Source organism: Adiantum capillus-veneris, chromosome 4 (assembly GCF_014529385.1).
Source record: "Adiantum capillus-veneris isolate H3 chromosome 4, ASM1452938v2, whole genome shotgun sequence".
Classification (NCBI taxonomy): Eukaryota; Viridiplantae; Streptophyta; class Polypodiopsida; order Polypodiales; family Pteridaceae; genus Adiantum; species Adiantum capillus-veneris.
Window position 1 is genome coordinate 33,619,104 of NC_140934.1, and position 19,508 is coordinate 33,638,611.

The window sequence follows — 19,508 nt, forward strand, 5'->3', positions numbered from 1 at the left end:
TGTACCAAGTGATAGGTGAAGTGGAGATCAAATTCAAACCAAAAAAGCACAAAAGCAAATAATCACGATTATTTACAGCAGTCACTTTTTTTGCAAGAATTGACAATTTGATGATCTAAACATCTTTAATACACCTAAAACAAGTCCTAAAATATTTGGTAAAGTTCGGTCATGTTGGCATCACTTCGTGCTCTTGTCGACTCTGAAATCACCAATTTTTGTGATTACTTGGCATGTAGAGTTGGTTAGTCACTTTTGAAGCTATGGACTTGTGTGCTACATTGTCCTGATGCTACTCATCCAGTTTTGGCCCATTCGGAGTAAGTTTGACTTCATATGTCAAATTTGATGCTTTGTAGCCTTCGAGTTGTATTCTGCTATTAGAGAGCTTGCGTGGATTGTTTCCATGATACCATCTAGGTACGTTGTGTATAGACCTCATCTATAAGTTGTCCGTGGAGTCAGAATCCAATTCTAGCATGTGACAAAAACCTAGAGTATTTACTTGGGACCCCCTTGACCCCTGCCAAAAGGTCATTTGGTGATATGAAAGTGCTCTATATAGGGGCATGCTACAATTCAAGTCTCGTCCAATTCGGTTGAGCTGACAGGCCACTATGGTCAATCTTGTGTCGTAGGACTTTGTGCACAACTGGGTTTTTAGGGTTTTTTCATGAGCCTAGACTTACTACCCTGCCGTATAGAAATGTTCATTAATAAGTTTAGAACTTACCCCTCATGTCTCGTGTGAGACGGAGCTGTAAAGGACAACTGTAGACTTCGGAAATTGCATGCGAAGAAGACAGAAAGCTCTCTCCCCCAAGAGTGACTAGTGGAAATGAGGTGATTTTGGGCTACTTTGGATATCTATACTCGGACTTCCCAAACTATTTTTCTCTAGATTTCCCTGTTAGTCCTACTAGGCCATGAAAACTATATTAGACTCAAAAAAAATTCTTCAATCAGATTTCGTTAGCTCATTCTACAAGAATTTACAAAAGTAGACCTTGGCTGCCTAATTTAGGATTTCCGCTTCCATCTGTTGATTCGATTGAAAATTTTTGTGCCTGTCCGCCTTGTCCTTCTGATCATCAATGTATCTTCAGTTTCTCCATCTGAGCTCCTTTGCTAGTTATTATTAATTTTTGACATGTTTATTGAAAAAATCAAAGAAAATAATAAAATGCGCTAAAAAAGCAAAATCCATTGAAAAACACTGCTTTATTGTTTTTTGGTGGATTTCTCCATTTTTAAGTCCCAATATCAAGAACAATGACGAAAATAAGCAAAAAATACTATTTTTTAACATATTTTTTGATAGTATATACACTATTTACACTCATCGGGGAGATGTTATCAGTTAAATTCCCCTGTTGATGTTTTTTTAAAGGACATTATTAGTTAATTTGGCAAAAAATCACACGTTAACATCCAAATTTTTCTTCCCTCTTCAAACATTGCCCTTAATTACTTAGTTCCCTTCCACCCCTCTTAGATGGCGTACTCTGGGACGACTGTGTGCATGGGTTGAACAATCGGAGGTCAATGCAATTCAAACCATTATGTTGTGCAAGAATTGGGTCTTGAGTAATTAACTCAAGGGTTTCTCTGGTCGAGGTTTTTTGTTGTTATTTCCCAAAGAGCAATACTTGTAGCTTGTGTGCTCCTTGCTTTGTTGTACCGTCAGGATACTTTGGCACTCTAATTTCCTAAGCTATTGAGATTAATGATGACAGTTACTGAGCTTTCACTCTTCACTGGTACCTTGGTTTTTCGTTGATGGACTGTTGTGGTTAAGTGTTCTGACACTTAACTTTCCACTGCTTCATCGGCTTTGTAGTTTGTGGAGAAAATAAATGCTCCTTCTTCATCCAAACCCATCTAGTGCTAGTTTCTCTTCTCGAAGATGCTCTTCTTTGTGTCTTTAACTTTGGAACCTTCTTTGGTACGATAGATGATGTCTTGCGCACCCAAATTTGAGATGGATTGTACTTGAGTTGTGCTTATGGTACCCAGATGCCTGACTCCTTGCATACTACTTGTAGCATTTGCTTGTCTAGAGGATGAAGAAGACTATTTGCTTCATGGTTCTTTTGCTAGTAACCTCTTTTCCGTTCCTCTTTGTTTGGTGCAATTGGAACCATAATTTCCGACCATCGGGGTATCATTTCCACCAGAGAACAGATATGCATCTTGTAGATCATCGTCTACCCCTTTCGATGATTCTCCTAAAATAATCCTTGAAAACTGATCTGCTCTTTGGTGAGTGGTACCCTTTTTTACAACCACAATGAAATCAAATTCCAAAAGAATGATGAACAATCTCACTATTCTTCTTGTGGTGCATGGTTTGTTTACCAAGTACAATAAGGTTTGGTGGTCCACAAAGAACACAAACTTGTTGGCTAATAGGTAATGTCTATACTTTTTTACGGCATAGATCATTCATAATCCTTCCCTTTTGGTGGTTGTATATTTTTTCTCTACCACATTCAACTGTCTATTAGCATAAGAAATGGAAAAATCAAATCTTTCATCTCCTGGTTTGAGCTAGTATACACCCAATGGAAAAATTGGAAGCATCTACATGTATGTGGAACATCTTCTTCCAATCTGGTGCTTTCAATATTGGGGCTGAAGTGAGAGGTTGCTTAAACTTCATGAAGGATTCTTCACACTCATCAGACCATTCAAAGAGTGTATTCAAGCTATAGATGGGTTTTGTAATTATAGCGTACATGTAAATGAATCGTCTATAAAATATACAATGTCCCATGAAAGCTTAAACCCCTTTGACTGTTGTTGGTCTACGCAATTCAGCAATAACATGAATTTATCCATATCATTAGCTATGTCATTTTTAAACAATATATGTCCAAGAATTTTTCATTGTCTATCCATAAATGTGCGCTTTTCAGGATCATTAGGCGAAATTTGGACTCACAAAGGGGCCCTTTAAGAAGTTTGACTTTACCTCTCTCTACCAAAACGGACGCATGGATAAATTTTTGCAAACAAACTCCAAAGTTGGCAGAGGTTTGATAGTTAGAATGTTCTCTTCAAGCTCTATCTACTGATATATAGCACGCCATGAGATTTCTCATATTTTAGAAGATTCTTATTCTAACTGTCAAACCTCCGCCAACTTTGGAGTTTGTTTGCAAAAATTTGCGTCCATTTTGGTAGAGAGAGGTAAAGTCAAACTCCTTAAAGGGCCCCTTTGTGAATCCAAATTTTGCCTAATGTTAAGCAAATCCTATAAAGCCTACATTTTTCAAATACCTTTTTGAGGTGTTCAAAATTATCAGCCCGGATTGATGAATATACACATAGATCATCCATATATACTTCCAAGAAATTTCGAAGATATTCTTTAAAATCATGGCTCATCAATCTTTGAAAGGTGGCAGGAGCATTAGTTAACCCAAAAGGCATAACCTAATAAGCAAAAATACCCCATTCAATTGCAAAGACAATTTTATGCTGGTTTTGGGATCAACCAAAAGTTGATTGTATCCCAAAAGGCCATCTAAAAATCTGTAAGCTTCTTTTCTTACAAGTCGTTCTAAAACATGCTCAGTGATTGGAAGAGAAAATTTGTCTCAAATGGTAGCTGGATTCACTTTTTTGAGATTTACACACACTCTTAATTTTTCATTTTTCTTCGGTACTACCACAATTGGAGACACCCAACCTATGTGTTCAATTTCATAAATGAATTTGGCTTCCTTTAGCTTTTTTATCTCTTCTTTGATCTTTCTGGAAAATATTTCATTATAAGTATATGGCCTTTGTCTGCTTGATTTCACATCATCTCTCATAGGTATGACATGTTGACAGATTTTTGGATCAACACCCTTGAAATCCTTATAAGACCAAGCAAAAATATCCCGGTATTCTTTCAGTAAGCTTAGAAAAATCTCTTCTTCTTCTTCAGTCAAGTCGTTTGCAATGTAAGCAGGTCTAGGCTCTTCTCCTGGTTTGACTAGATCCATCTTCTTTGCATTTTCAGGTCCTTCATAGGACTCACCCTATTTTCTTAGTTCCCTGACAGGTTGTTCAACTATAATCTTTCAGTCTTGGAGAGTATATTTCTTATAATGGGATGGAACACTCATTACCTCTTTAATCCTCTTCCTCAGTTGTTTCCACTTCAGTGGTATACATCTCCTTTAAAGCTTTCTCAACCCTTGATACTTCTTTGTTTGTTCAACTCGTGTCATGTTTGAATCCTTGTCCTCGTATTTAGGTTTTTCTTGAGTTTCCTTTCTCGTTTTTCTCAATGTTTTTGATATTTCTTGTTTTTTGTCTAAAGGATATCTACCCGTGATTTTGTCTTTGACACAATTCTGTCATCTATCTGCATCAGAAACTGTGTTCTACTAGAGACTGATGGCATGGGTTTAGATTTCAAGTTTTTGGTCTCTTTTTCTTCTATATCATTTCTGTCTTCTCGGTTTCTGGTTTGGAAAGTCAGAAAACTTTTCCTCCCCTCCTTTCATGAGTATTTTAGCTCTCACATGCTCTTTTTTTGACCTTGAATCATCAGAGGTAGCTGAGTATTCTTCTAGCTCGTCTGTCGCATCATAGTAGAGGTCTAAAAAGACTTGTTGAGCTTTCATGAAGTCCTTGGGTTCTTGTATTTTGTCTTCAATGTGAATGGTTGAAATCATTTGTATGGGAATTATGTCATAGTCGCCCTCATTGCAAAATTGAGTAGGCATAGACGTATTCACACATACATCCATTACTGCCAAAATTTGAGTCCACTCAAATGGCTCAAACAAATGCTCTGAAAAGGGTTCAAGTATATAGGCTTCATCTCTGCAATCCCTTTCTAAGATACATTCTTCTCGTTTTAAGCTCCCGTTTTTTGAGGCTCCACACATCCAAATAGGTATGTCTGTTTAACCAAGATGGAAGCTTCGTTTCAACCAAAGAGACTGAGTCAAATTCTTATATAGATGTTTCATGACATCTCTATAGGTGTGATCTTTTAGATTAACCTTTGTTATTGATCCCACTTGCTTCAAGTACAGGTAATTGTTTTCCCAATCCTGAATGAGTTGTACTTGTCGCATAAAAGGTCTTCCCAAGATGATTTCATAATTGAGTTTCTTCCAAAGTCCACTATTGCAAAAGTATGTTGATAATCAATTCCACAAGAACTAACAATCACTTTTTCAAGCAATCCTAAGTGGCTATGGCTATGCCTGCCCCACTATCCAGTATTGCCATGGTTTCTATATCATTATATCTCACTGGAAGGGTTGTGTTTCCTTCTTCCCCTTCATAGTATTCTCCGATTTTGTTCATTGGGACGGATCTAATCTCTTTATTATCCAATTCGTGTTTCAATTTTTCCAAAATTTTCAAGATTAGCTCTGTTATCCCCACCTTCTCTAGAGTTTTCTGTAGATCATTCCATAAATATGGTCTGATTTTTAACAGTTCTCATAAAGTAAGAGTGCATTGAATGGGTGTAGACATGACTGAATGGATGTTGTCTACCTCTAGGATCTATTCCGCTCTTTTTATTTGAGTGGTTTTACACACTATGGATTCGTCTTTGTTATCTCCCAAGTAAGAGGGTAGTGTTTTCAGAGTCATTGGTTTAGACATTTCTGAAGCTTCAGATCCGCAATCCCCATACAAGGATTGTACATCCATGTCCATATCAGGAGGTAGATTGTCTAACCAAACTTCCTCTATAGGAGCTCACTTCAAAGTTAGGCTCTCATCATTAATCTCTCTCACTTTTTCCCATAAATGTCCTTGTCATTCTTCTTCTACGAACGGAATTTTATCTAAGGCATCTTCACTGTCAGGCACTATGAGTTCTAGCTCTTTAGTTTCAAGGTGGGGTTCTACCACCACTTTGTATTTCTCTTTACTGGTTCCTACCATAAGCTCCTCGGGTTTTGCTATACTCTTGAGCTTGGGTTTTTGTTTTTCCACCATCTCTTGAGTAATTCTTACCAGATTTTGATAAGCTTCAAGCTTAGCTACTTCCATATCTGGAGAAGGATAGTTTTTCCATTTGTTTTTCATGTTTTGGCTTGCTTTAAATCCCACTTGGTAAGCTTCCAAGGCTACATTGATTGGCTCAAAAATTTTGTCTACCTACCAAAATTAATCCTCCAGATTTCATTGTGGTTTCTTTGATTTCACTTCCAGTTTCTTCCACTTTTTCTTGGAATAGTTTCTTGGCTTTTTCTTCGATTTCAACCTTTGTTTTTGTTTTCTAATCTCATACCTATGACTTCTTCTTTTTTTGGTCTTTTGAGAGAAAATTTTATTATTCTCCGAGTCATCAGAGGAGTTATGTTTCTTTTTCTTAGCCTGGGCTCTAGTGATTACCTTGATTGGAACAATAGGTTCACTCTCCGATGAGCTACTAGGTATCACTTGGACTACGTTCACTATTGCTTTACCATTGTTTAAAGGATTTTTTGGACAATCTTCACGGAAGTGTCCTCCCTTTTTGCAACATTGTATACAAAAAGCTTCAACTGGCTTAATGTTCTTGTTTGGCTCTGGACATTCATTTTTCCAGTGATCATCTGCACCACAGTTATGGCAGTTTTCAGTTCTTGGCTTAATCATGGGTCTCACCATTGGAGGTATAACACCTTGATTAGCTACATAGTACATAGGTGTAAGCTTTGGTGTAGCATAAGTCACAGGTTCTTCCATTGGAGATGGATGTGAATTATACCACTCTCCTTCTACCATTATTGTAGATGGACTAAGCTCAACATAGGATGTAACAGGCACTAGTGCTTGTTTATCTATGATTCCCTCTAGATGCATGTACTTTACAAGCACTGCATTATGTCCATGATATGGAGGTTATTGACCCAACATGGACTGACGTCTTTCCATACCCATCGGTTTTCTTTGAGTTGGAGCCATATTATGCTAATATCTGTACATGGGTTGTACTTGTGGCCTCATAGGCACATATTGAATATTTCTATCATACTTTGGTCGGTAATAGCACTCATGGTTGGTCCATTTATCCTCGATTACACACCATTTTTGCGGCCTAATTGGTTGTCCCTGTTGAGGTTTCTCTTGCCATGGTCCCCTCATAGGTGCTTTTTACATGTTATTCATCATTTCATTCATCCTTCTGAGCATGTCTGCTATGGCTGTAAGCGGTGCTGCAGCAGTCGTTCCCACTTGTGTTGGTTTGGTTGGTTTAATGGATGTTGTTTTCTCACTTTGATTATCCTTAGGGACATCTTCTTCATTGAAAATATCACAATTTTCTCCCAAGTTAATGGCATTCGATACACACTCTTATAGAGTCATATGTTTCTTGCTATACAATATAGCATGAATTTTTTTGTTTAGCAACCCCTCTAGAAACAATGATACTAATCTTTCTTCTGGAGGTATTTCTAGTTCTAGACATCTTGCAATGTATTGCTTCATTCTAGTTGCACAATCCCTAACAGACTCACCTTGTTTCTATTTGAAGCTATAGATTTGAGCTACCGTATTATCTTTAATTCCCGTTTTGAAACATGCAACTACAAATCCTTGAGCTAATGTATGTAAGTCCATGATTGACCTTGGTGGAATGTTTTGGAACCATGTCAATGCTTTTCCTTCTAATGTCATTCCAAATCCCTCAAATTGAGTGTGGAAATCAAATATACGTTCTGCTCTTAGCACTTGCTTAAAGCTAGCTAAGTGGTCATATGGATCCCCAGATCCATTGTATTTCCTGACCCATTTTTGAAAATCAGCTGTTCTGACACATCTATTTGGTTCAACTCCTGGTCTCCTGACAGTTGGTCCTGTCATGAGTCCTTCAAACCAGTCTGTTGGAAATAGTGACTCTTGTAGCCCTGGACTGGCTTTAGTGTCACCCGATTTTCTTCGTGATGAGGTTCGGGTTTTTTAACATTCCTCCCAAAAGATCTTTCACGGAGTTCCTCTCTTGGAATAGTTTATGGTTCTTGGCCCAATATCCAATCTTTTATAGAGTACCCTTGGTATTTGGTCTGTTCTACCTCCTCAAGACTCATCATAACAAAGTTATTGTTATAACAACCCCTAAAAAGATAAGTTGATAGATCTGTTGAACCCTTGTCTTTGATTTTGAAGATATAGATTATTTTGATGGGTGTTAACTGCCCAGATTTGGCATGAGAAGTCCATAGAAGATCTTTGACATTTCTATCCTCCCAACAATAGACTCTCATCATAGAATTATCCGTGCTAATTGTCAATCTATGGGACGAACCTGACTCGACTAGTGCATAGAGGCTACAAGAGGTTGTCAATCTCTTTAAAAACAACAGACAACTTGCATCTAACTCAAGCTACACTCAAATGACCAAAATCACCAAAAGCTAGTCGTTAATCGGCAAACGAACCATAACCATTACAACATCAAACGACATCCAAATGTTACAAAACTTTTAGGACATGTTTATAAGACCTAAGCACACATGCTTATGGTCTCAAATCTTACTTTAGGTCAAGTGTAAAAAACGCGATTATCCAATGAGTTTTTGACCTAATCGTTTTTTACTCGGAATGCATCTAAATGCTTAGCAATGATGTCACAATATCCCGCCTATACTTATTTTATGATTTTCTAGCTTAAACTCCTACTTATGATGAAATTATGCCGCGGGACGACAATGTCAAAGGCTATGGATTACCATAAAATGTTTACGTCAACGCCTAAAGCTCTTTCCTACGGTTGCACCGCAACAGCAGACAGCACTGCAATGTGACAACCGAGGAGGGAATAGGAAGCGCGAGAAGGAGAGAAGAGAGCGCCCTTAACTCACGCTGTGTTCTATTATACAAAAACTTACAAAATACTTATAAAAATTGCCTTTTATACCTTAGCCAAGGTTTCTTTGGTCAAACTAATAATCTGGGAGCTCTAACTAAAGATAAGTTGATACAATTTGGAAATTTGTAGCCCCGGCTTATTAATCACATTGTTTATCTGGAAAGTAGGAGTTACAAGATTCCCGAGTTATCAAAATAATACGTGTTTTTATAATAAAAGCTCCAAAAAATGTTATCCGAGTTAGCTTGCTGCTAACATGCCACATTGGTGCCCGAGGGGACTACGAGTGTCCCGCAGTCCACATGGGCGTCCCTCCCCCTCCCCCCCCCCTCTCCTTTTTGCCAATAAAAGGGTTCCCTCTTGCCCTTTTTTCTTTCTCACTCCCACTCTCTACCTTTCTCTTGCCATACGTGTTAGTGAACTCTAAAAAAGCACCTCTTTCTCATTTCATTACCCTCTCCTTATCTCGTTGCTATAACCTTTGCTCTTTCTTTCCAATCTTTTTTCTCTCAAATTTTCTCTCTTTTCTCTAAAACCTTCTTCCCCTCTAAAAAAGCACATCTTTTTCATTTCATTACCCTCTCCTTATCCCTTTGCTATAACATTTGCTCTTTCTTTCCAATCTTTTTTCTCTCAAATTTTCACTCTCTTTTCTCTAAAACCTTCTCTCCCCTCCCTCAAACTTTCCATTCTCTCTTCTCTCACTCTCTCTCTCTCCACCTTTCTCCTCAAAGCCATAAGCTTCCTCCTATATTTTTTTTCCTCACCCACCAAATTCTCACTCCTTTTTTTGGGCACCCCTATTACAAAGAAAATGTCAATTTTAACAAGAAAACAGTCTAAAGGAGTGGACCGCCAAGAAGAATTACGTTCCACACCACTCGAAAAGAGATTCCTCTGCACACCACTCAAGAGAACGGTTCCTCTCTTGCAACGACACCCACGGTTGGAGCCTCCATGTTGACAGCTACACACGTACCTCCGTCAAAGGGTGCAATCACATCAACGACCATAGAAGCGAAAAACACGGATATGACCCTCTTACTAATTTATTTGGATATGTGGTTAATAGCCACATTTCTTCATGCTCGATTGATGCACATGTTATGCCATATAATCACTTGTTGCCACACATCCCTATTTGTCGTCTTTTGGTGAATTCAGCCATTAGAACGAATGATGATTGTATGGAAGAGCTACCAACCTCCATAGTCAAAAGAGGTTATAAACCCACAATGGCTCATTTCATTTTTCCGAAGCTTTTCTTGGACAAGATCATATACCATTTGATAGGTGTGGCACTTATGGAAGAAAGTGATATCGCCTACGTTTGATAACCAAACCAGAGACATTCCTAAGCTCTCTCACATGGAGGATAGAACGTTCATTGTATGGAACGACAATTATTGGCTCTATGCGTGGAAAGATTGGGCATTGCGAGAGCAGCTAGATGAATTCTCTACACCGAAGGTTGAGTGCACGATTGTGAAGTGTGACCCAGAGGAGATGACAATATTTTTGTTAATGCTCAGCATAATCAACAAGTAAGTTTCTTCACACTTCTATTGGTATACTTGAGTTATTAATTGTTAATTAAATTATACATTTAAAGATAGGGTGACACGAGTCCATGTGCCTTACACCACTACCACGACATATTTATGATGCAAAAATTAGCGCTTATTGACCCACAGTCCTTATTGGATAGATTCAATGAAGAAGATAGGGTGAAAATTGAGAGGGCACTTCGTGGCACAGCAATGAACCAATCAAAATGGCTCACACTATCTATGTCTTTTGCTAGCACAACTACTGTGAAAGGTAATTCTAAATTTATAATACACCTGCATTAAGTAAGTACATGGGATTTTTCTTGAATTTCACTTTGTTTTGACAATTTGTATTGTAGGAAGAGTTCAATGCAATGTATCGGCTATAAACACAATATCTGCCAGCCAATGGGGAGTACCACATGTACGAAGATGATTACAAGACAAGCTATGATTTGGTTATAAAAGAGACCGAGAACATTTTTGTGTAAGAGACTAGAAATAGGGATCATAGCCAATTCTGAGAATGGCGTAGAGTTTTTTTGAAAATGCATTTCTATTGTGGGTTGGAGAGAGAAGGATTGCAAAATGATCCCCTTCAAAGTCTCCAAGGTTGCATAGGCACGCATTAGTCATGCGGGGTAAGTACTATTCGCTTTTGAAAGCACTTTTTTTTTCTTAATTTTTTTAAATGTTATCCAATGATAAATTACAAAAAATATCGCCTGGCAAATATGTTGGCCAAGGGCGATGTGTCGTTGGTGGAGACATCTATTCCGACTCAAGAGAAGCCATTCTTGTAGTGGTTGAAAATGCACGTATATTGATGGCAGCTTGAAAGGTGAGCGTAGTAACATTAGAGTATGGGGTCTTATCTAGTATCGCCGCATTACTAATACTTGGAGTGTAGGGGTGCATTGAGTTTGGCGGAGAAGATGAAGGTTGCGAGCTCCACATTAAAGAAGCTACATGCACGCGACGCACACAATTATGGCATGTCACTTATTAGCGAGGCAATGCAAACTTTTTGACAAAAGCACTTTGGCAAGGCTTTTGTGCGGTGGAAGCCAAGCATACGAGCCACACAGCGTAGAGGAGCAGCCGTATTTTGCATGCATTGTTTGATGCTCGCTATACAGGTATTGAACTATATAAGTTTATTAGGATATAAGATTAAAATTGTGTTTTGAATGATGGAGTTGTTCCTCTTGTTATTTGTAGATGGTGGTTAGGCGCCCTTAAGATAAATCTTCATAGCCCATACCTCGAGCATCCCAACGATGCGTGGGTAGAGTCTGAGAGAGAGGAGAGTGGGATCTATCCTAATGATCGGATAGAGAAGCTCCATGGTAAGGGAACATGGAGAAACTATCCATGGTTTTTGGACTATATGGATGGCAAGTTTCCTGAAAACAAAACTAAAGAATACAACGGTATTCTTGTTCAACTAATGTGGTCAAGTTCGCTATAATGTACTCACTTGTTTTTAGGACTTTATCATTGCACAAGAAGGTTATGAGAAAGGGCAAAAGTAAAAGTGTCACCATCAATCAACCTCCCACTGATTCAATTTCCCCTAGCAGGACTGGGGGATGTAGAAGCCCAAAGATTATAGTGGACATACTTAAACAGGTAAGAAGGGAGGACGACAAGTCATCAAAGAATTTGAGGAGTTTTCGAAAGATTTTCAGAGTGAAAGGAGCGAGCAACAAGGTGGCCGGTTAGATTATAAGCATGGCGACTCTAAGTGACACTTGGAATACCGAGATCTAGTCCATCCCAGGGTTTGAGATCCCATGGTCTCGAGCAAACCATATCCATTTTGCTACTGGGCAAAGCAAGGACAACCACCCCAATTTTGATTCGGCCACTTGAAGCACTTGCTTCCTTTCCACTAGATAAGAAATGCAACCACAAATCAATGCTATCTTTTCAAAAAATAATGATACTTTAACAATTTTCGATCACTCTAATGTAAAAATGACACAATTTTGGCTCACTCTGATGCAAAAATGGCAAAAGGGCCAAAGCATATATTAGTGGTCCAAAAAGTGGTGTTTTGGACACTACTTTGATAGCAACTTAAGGATCTCAATTTCATGTGTGTCACGTATGAACATACCAACCATGTTGTATATCATTGGAAAGCTGTTGACAAGGAGCATCCAAAATTACAACGTCCACTATGAATAAGTCATATATCACATGCGTTCGAGGCCTCTTTTCAAAAACCCTATGTAACTTAATTTGAGAACTTTTTATAACCCTTCTGTAAATTTTTAACAAATTGATAAATCCCTTATTTGAAATAAATATATATTATCATGTCGTCTTCAACGCGACGATGAAAATGCCTAATAGAGACCCTTGTTTCCATCGCACTAATGCCCTTTTTGTTCTTTCTTAAATATACGACATTTAGCCTACTTGTTGATGAAGGCATTGCCAAGAATAATGGTTTTTTTTTTAAGCCTTTGAGTAACAATATCATTGTGAATACTTGTGCCCATAAGATCATATCGCCTAGTGTCACATGCCTTCAAGATGCAAGCATAGGTGATTGAATTTGGAGAGATACCCTTGCTTCATTTCTATTGAAAATAGTCTGGAGATTGCTCGCCCAACCCCAATTGGGTCAATCCAAAATCAACATTATTAGAAACAATGTCCGAGACATGGAGCTTCTCCCCATTACTTTTTGTACTTAGTAAAGTGTACTAGATTTGGCATACATGTGGATCAAGGCATTTCTAGTCACAACATTGTACCCTTGACTAATAATATTGTTGTGAGTTCTTTTGCCCATACTAACGTATTGCCTAGTCTTACATGCTTTGAAGATGCAAGTGTAGGTTCTTGCAACTGGAGAGAGACCCTCACCTTAATTCTTTTGAACATTAAGCTTGCAATAGTTGAGATACATTTATTTAGGTTTCATCCCGTCTTAAGGGAATGTTATGCTTGCAATACTTTAAAGGCAATCCTAGGTGAGGATGGTGTCTTACATGTTTGTGCTTTGGAATTCATTGGTGGACATGAATGCCAATTGTAGGTTATTCATAGAAAAATTAATTGAGTCTATCAACACAACCTAGAGATTCGACCCCATCTACCTGCAAGTCCTAAGATGGAGACGTTGCATATCCAAAGTATTTATTTCCCTAGGACCTATACCCTTTGATGTCCTTTGATACACTAGCAATATACAACATGCACTTGTTTAAATCCAAATAAAAAAACTCGAAACCACAAGAATGGATCATTAGACATCATTGTGAGAAGAACTTTTAAATATCTAGTGAGCATCCAAGGTGCTTGTGATAACATCCATGCAAAAAAGCGCTCCGTAAAAGCCATAGGAAGGAACTCATGAATTAGAAGAGCGCACGTGCATAAGCCTAGCTACACAAGCTCATGTTCTGCAATTGTTTGATATACTCAACTAATCAAGTGATGTTGGTCCATTTTCTTTGAGTAGCTCCGAGATCTTTCTTAGAAGAGCTTGTTTTTCTTTGTAGTATCATGCTTGTGGACATTTTGCCAATGGAGGAAGCCAAGTTTGTGAATCTAAAGCTCTTTATTTTGGCCAACAACAATGCCATATAGGGTATTACACTAGAGAATCTAGGAGAGCTAAAGATGCAGAAGCCGATGGTGCTTTACGACAAGAGGCTTCCAGGAGGTGTTACCAAAAGACGAGGGTACCAAGACAAACCCCAAATGTTCAACTGACATAGAGTGCCTAAACAAGGGAGGCAAGCCTCGACCACCAAAACAAGGGAGGCAAGCCTTGGCCACCAAACAACTCGTACTAAAACAAATCATACCCAAAACCATCCATATACAAACAACAAACCCACATGCGTGTTGGAGTACACCGTTTAGCTTACACTCGATGCATGAGCAACCCCTAAAGCCATGAATACCAACCATGCACCCTTATGTGCATATGCCTACATCCCACTACATAGATTTCCCTAATTATATGCTTCTTCATAGTCACATGATATTCACTATAGCCACATGATATTTGACCCTTCTCTCGCATGCGATGAAAATCATTTTTCTAGCATTAAATACGACCTTCCATTTGAGCCTATATAAGGCCATAACGATTAGCTTGTATTCAAGCCTCTTGAATCTTATCAATCTACTTATATTGATATTTGTACTTGTGTTGCTTAGGCCATTTAGTAGATTAATATATTAAATTAATGCTCTAATTACAAATGTGACTAATCCTTTTATCCCTTAATTAAAACCTTAAAATGGGTGCCATCAAAAATTTGACTCCCATCCGTCAAGTGACTAATCCTTTTATCCCTTAATTAAAACCTTAAAATGGGTGCCATCAAAAATTTGACTCCCATCCGTCAAATCTTTGTTCTTGTGGGGAACCACCACAAAGCTACAAGGAACTAATGCAACAACTAGGGTGGGGCCCAAGTCCCCATCACCTGTAGAGAGTGGACAAGTTGCCACCATAGAGCTACCTCTACCACCGATGACCTCCATGACCCAAACGAGCACTTCATAAAACCAAAAACAGAGCAAAATAAGAAAAACATACCACAATCGATGACCATACCAAAGAACACCTCCATGAAGCCAATACAGAGTAGAAGAAGAAAACCTTGCCACAACCAATGACCATACCAAAAAAAACCTCTAAAACCTCTGATCTGCACAACTGATACCAAGGTAGACCATGCAGCAAGACCATCAGACCCACCAAACCTTCAGGTGTTGGGCGAGCAAGTTCCCTTCCTACATAATAGAGGCCAACCGCCATCAAACCATGGATGCGAAAAAAAAGGGTCTCGATTTGAACTCCTCATGCCACCCAGAGGAGAGGGGGCAAGGGCTCCAAGACATGAAGACGGCCTTGCTCACTCTTAATAACCATCTTAATTAAATGTGACAAGTTCCCCTCCTACTTCATACGTAATCATAGTCTCAATGACCATCAAAACCTCAAACAATATTCTCTCCTATTTTCATAATAAGATTGCACAGACTCCCTCACTCTCCCAATACCTTCTCATTTCTTAGTTTTACATACTCCTTTTCTCTACAAAACAACTCCAAAAATCACAATGCAATATAATTGGAAAATTGTGTCTACGAACCTTGGTAGCTACAATTGAAGGCCTTGCTACTCAATGATGTACAAAGCATTAACGTGCACTAGGACGACAGACTCTTGGAGACTCAATTGACAAGGGCCCTCTTGCTTAGAAAATCACAAAATTGAAGTTGAAAAATAATTAGAAAGCTTTATCAAAGCACATATCGCCTCCTATTTACTCTGGAAAATGCCAAAATGCAAGAACTTATACTGAAAAATATTATCCTCAACGAGAGAAGCTTGAAGTTTCAAGCCTCTCAGTCAGTAAGAAATTCTCACAAGAAGATTTAGAAATTTTCTCATGTAGGAAAATGGAGTCTTTTCCAATGTTTTTCATACAATGCATAACATCATGAGCTTTTGTGAGGGAGGGGTCCCCTGCCCCCAATCGTACCTAGCTAAGTATGCAATGCCTCCCTCACAAAAGCTCATGATGTTGAGGTAAGTCACAATGAGGGAATAATTGTGAGAATTTGTCCAAAACTTCTTGTGTCTCAACTCACAGTTATTGCATGTGCATCTATCCCTGGAAAAACTCCAATTTGTTATACATGTACATCCTCAGAGAACAAAGCGATCTTTTTTTTTTTTGGGAATCTAATGCTTCACATTCGCAGGTGTGGGTGTGGGTGCAATTTTGCAAGAGAGCCTTGCAATCTTACAAGCTTTTGTACCTCAGAACATTGATGACAATGTAAGCCTATGATAAAGAACACAGTGCTAAATAAAGAGCTTAACTAAGTTAAACTTCATTAAGTTGTTCTACTTATAAAATATATATTTTGTAGACAAATATAGAATCAGTGCACACTCAATAGGTTTGCAATGATGGATTAAAAGCATAGAGAAATAGGTTAGAATTTAGCTTTGTTGCAAATTGTTTTCAAAATTTTGGCACAGAATTGAATGAAACAAAAATTATCAAAAGAAAAGCAGAAATAGTAGCTGCCTGGACTGCCTCTAATAAAGCAGAGAGAGAGAGGGGGGGGCGGGGAAGGATTACCTTGCGAACGCTAGCCCTCGTCGTTGTCAACTTCTTAGTCAAGTTGAGATCTCTCTCTCTCTCTCTCTCTCTCAACTAAAGCTCATGATAGCTGCTCTGTGTGTGTGTGTGTGTGTGTGTGTGTGTGTGTGTGCTGTCGCTCTCACCGTACATCCCTACCTCTTCACCTTGCCTCTACTCTCTACCTATTACCACCCTCCAAGCTAGCAACAATCAACAAATTATGAAGCTTGTACGCGACCGTCATTGGGCAAAGCGACTCTGGCAAAGTTAGACAGCTAATCAAGGTTCATCTCTGTGAATCTTAGCAAAGCGTATGGCCAGCCTTCATCTTCATCACCTAGCCATGGTAGCAATGTTTCCTCCATCTCAAGATCATCTTCTCTAGGGTATAGAGCCCAGCTGCAAAGCAGTAATAGTGGGATGGTGGTAAATCTCAACCCCTTGCTATTCTGATGTCCTCACTGCCCACGTCCATCACCTCCCACTCACAGCTAACATCACCTCAACTTCCTGTACAGAGAACTTGGGAAGGTGAATTAAGAGGTGAAAGCTAACTAGATAAGGTAAGGCTTGAGCACCCATACCCAAAGCTTCTAAAAACACGTAAGGTGACAATGCCAAACACATAAGAAAAGTCCTCAAATATCAATCAAAAACCTCTTCCAAGATTTAATGCCGTATCAAAAACTTAAGATGAAACTACAACGCATAAAAAATGACATAAGTAAACCACCAACACAATATACTAAGCATATTTCATTTCATCTGCCTAAATGTAACCACCAAGTTATCAAAAAAGCAATACATTACCCCACCAAATATTTCTTCACAATGCAAAGGAGACAAACCCTTGCCTCCAAACACACTCTTGTGGTCCTTGGCATTCAAGCATAGTCTTCCTTTCAAAGCATCTACACTCTGCAAAAAAAAAAAGCTTGAGAATTATTTGAAGATAAAAACAAACACACACACTCATTATACACCTATGTGCACCTTTTGTAGTGCCATGGATACACAGACCCCAAACTAGGCCTAGACAATAGCCATGTCTAGGCTTACCTATGTTCCTCGCAGGTGTCCTATCATGATGGCAAGGTGATAGACACAAAGATTATCATGGACAAAGAGACATGGCGCTCTTGGGGCTTCGGTTTTGTCACTTTTACAAGGAGGAAGGCATAGATGCAGCTCTGTCAAGTGACGTAATGGCCACGATCTTGATGGTTAAGCTATTCGTGTAGATAGAGTGTCTGCTCTTCATAGGCATACTTTATCAGAATTTGGTAGTGGTAGTGGGTTTGGGTCAAGCTTTGCCTCGAATTCCTCTGAGTCTACTTGTGTCGATGATGACTGGGGCTCAATACCATCATTAAATGCAAACCCGTCAAACCGGTAAGGAGACACAAATGCCTCGAGTGCAGCATTGGCACACAACTCGGATGCAAAGGTAGTCAAGAGGAGCAGATTCTCTGTTGTAGACATTGTCGAGAACGTCAGGTGGCCCGATAGCAACCCATCACGGGCCCTTCTAGCTTGTCGTTGGCAATGCCTTCACCACCAAGGACTGCTTTTGCTACAATATCCTACATTGCCTATTGAACTCTTGGGGAGGCACACCACTTGCGGTGTTATGCTATACATAGGCCCCAAAGCTCTGTAAATAGTGGGATTCAGAAATACATGCGAGGGACAGCGGAAACTCTCCACCTCATTGAAATCTGCAACACCACAAATCACGCTTGCCCACGGGCACAAAGAAATGAACAAAAACAAATTCTTCACTTACCAAGGGGAGCAAGAAAGATTTACAAGGTACAACCATTAGGGTCCTCTGAAAGAATCCGAGCACATAACTTGTCCACGGGTGAGCCACGACCTCCTGCAGGGTCTAACAAAACAAGACCGCACTCTAGAATGATCGCAAAATGGTGGAACCAGGCTAGAAAGCTTGCAAAGAGGCTTGCGCGGGAGCAAAGAAAGACCTATCTTGCTCTACTTGAGGCATGCTATTCTGCTTGAGGTTAGCTTGAGGTTAGGGACTGTTGAAAAAAACCAAGGGACCTACGGTTTCACTCTAAGTGGGGCATGTTGACCTTCGAGAGAGCAGAGTCGCTTGTAGGCCTAGTGGAATATTTAGGAAATTTTAATGTCACACATGCTGTTAAAGTTTCATATAAGAGTTGCGTCCCCCAGGGGACATACAACATGAATTGTCACATTAATACATCAAGGCTTTGAGTTCGTGAGAGAGGAATGTGGCACCCGCAGGGCTGTCCTCCTTTGAACATGTGCCCCCCTTGTTTGTGATGCAGGACTCCGTGCGCCTCCATTGCAACATACACAAGAGATTCGTACATCTAGAGGTTTATGGAGCACTTTTGCATGGTGGGAAAAAATCAATTGTGTAATGTCCCCGTCAAAGCCTTGATTCAGGAAAATTGAAGTTGCTCACGGCTCCAGGCACACCGTCATCATGAGAGAGAGAGAGAGAGAGAGAGAGAGAGAGAGAGAGAGAGAGAGAGAGAGAGAGAGTAGAGCCTACTAGAGAGACAAGAAAAAGAGTGAAAGGTGTAGGTGGGAGGCCACATGCCTCAGCCTGAGGGCCAACAAAGATTACATATAGTACATAAATTTGAATGATCTTTGCACGCAATAATGCATCATAAGCATCACCTTGGTCCTTATCCCCACAGCTAGATTATCTCAATATCTGTTGAGAGAGAACATGAGATCATCACCCACTCAACAACCCACCATTGTCACTCATAATCTCTCTTGAGTGCTCAGTATAGCACTAATCAAATTCTTTTGTTCCAAAACAATTAATTCTATTTTTAGATAGCCAAAAAGAGTAGTCATCTCTATGGCCTTTGCCCTTTGGGCATACCAAAAAGGGACTCAAAACTATAGCCCATGCACTTTGAGCAGGCCAAAAGGCGAAGGCAAACTCTAAGCCTTTCGCCCTTGGGCATGCCAAAAAAAAGTCAAAAGGAAAACATGATC

General features: G+C 39.3%; 1 long non-coding RNA gene across 1 annotated transcript; it reads right to left on the reverse strand.

The window, feature by feature from the left end:
- Positions 1–17,285: 17,285 nt before the first annotated feature.
- LOC147458962 (uncharacterized) lies at positions 17,286–18,602 on the reverse strand. The gene is made up of 3 exons (XR_015187716.1): positions 18,292–18,602; positions 17,565–18,223; positions 17,286–17,423 (listed from the first exon to the last, which is right to left on the reverse strand). It is a non-coding gene; the product is annotated as an uncharacterized LOC147458962 (long non-coding RNA).
- Positions 18,603–19,508: the final 906 nt, after the last annotated feature.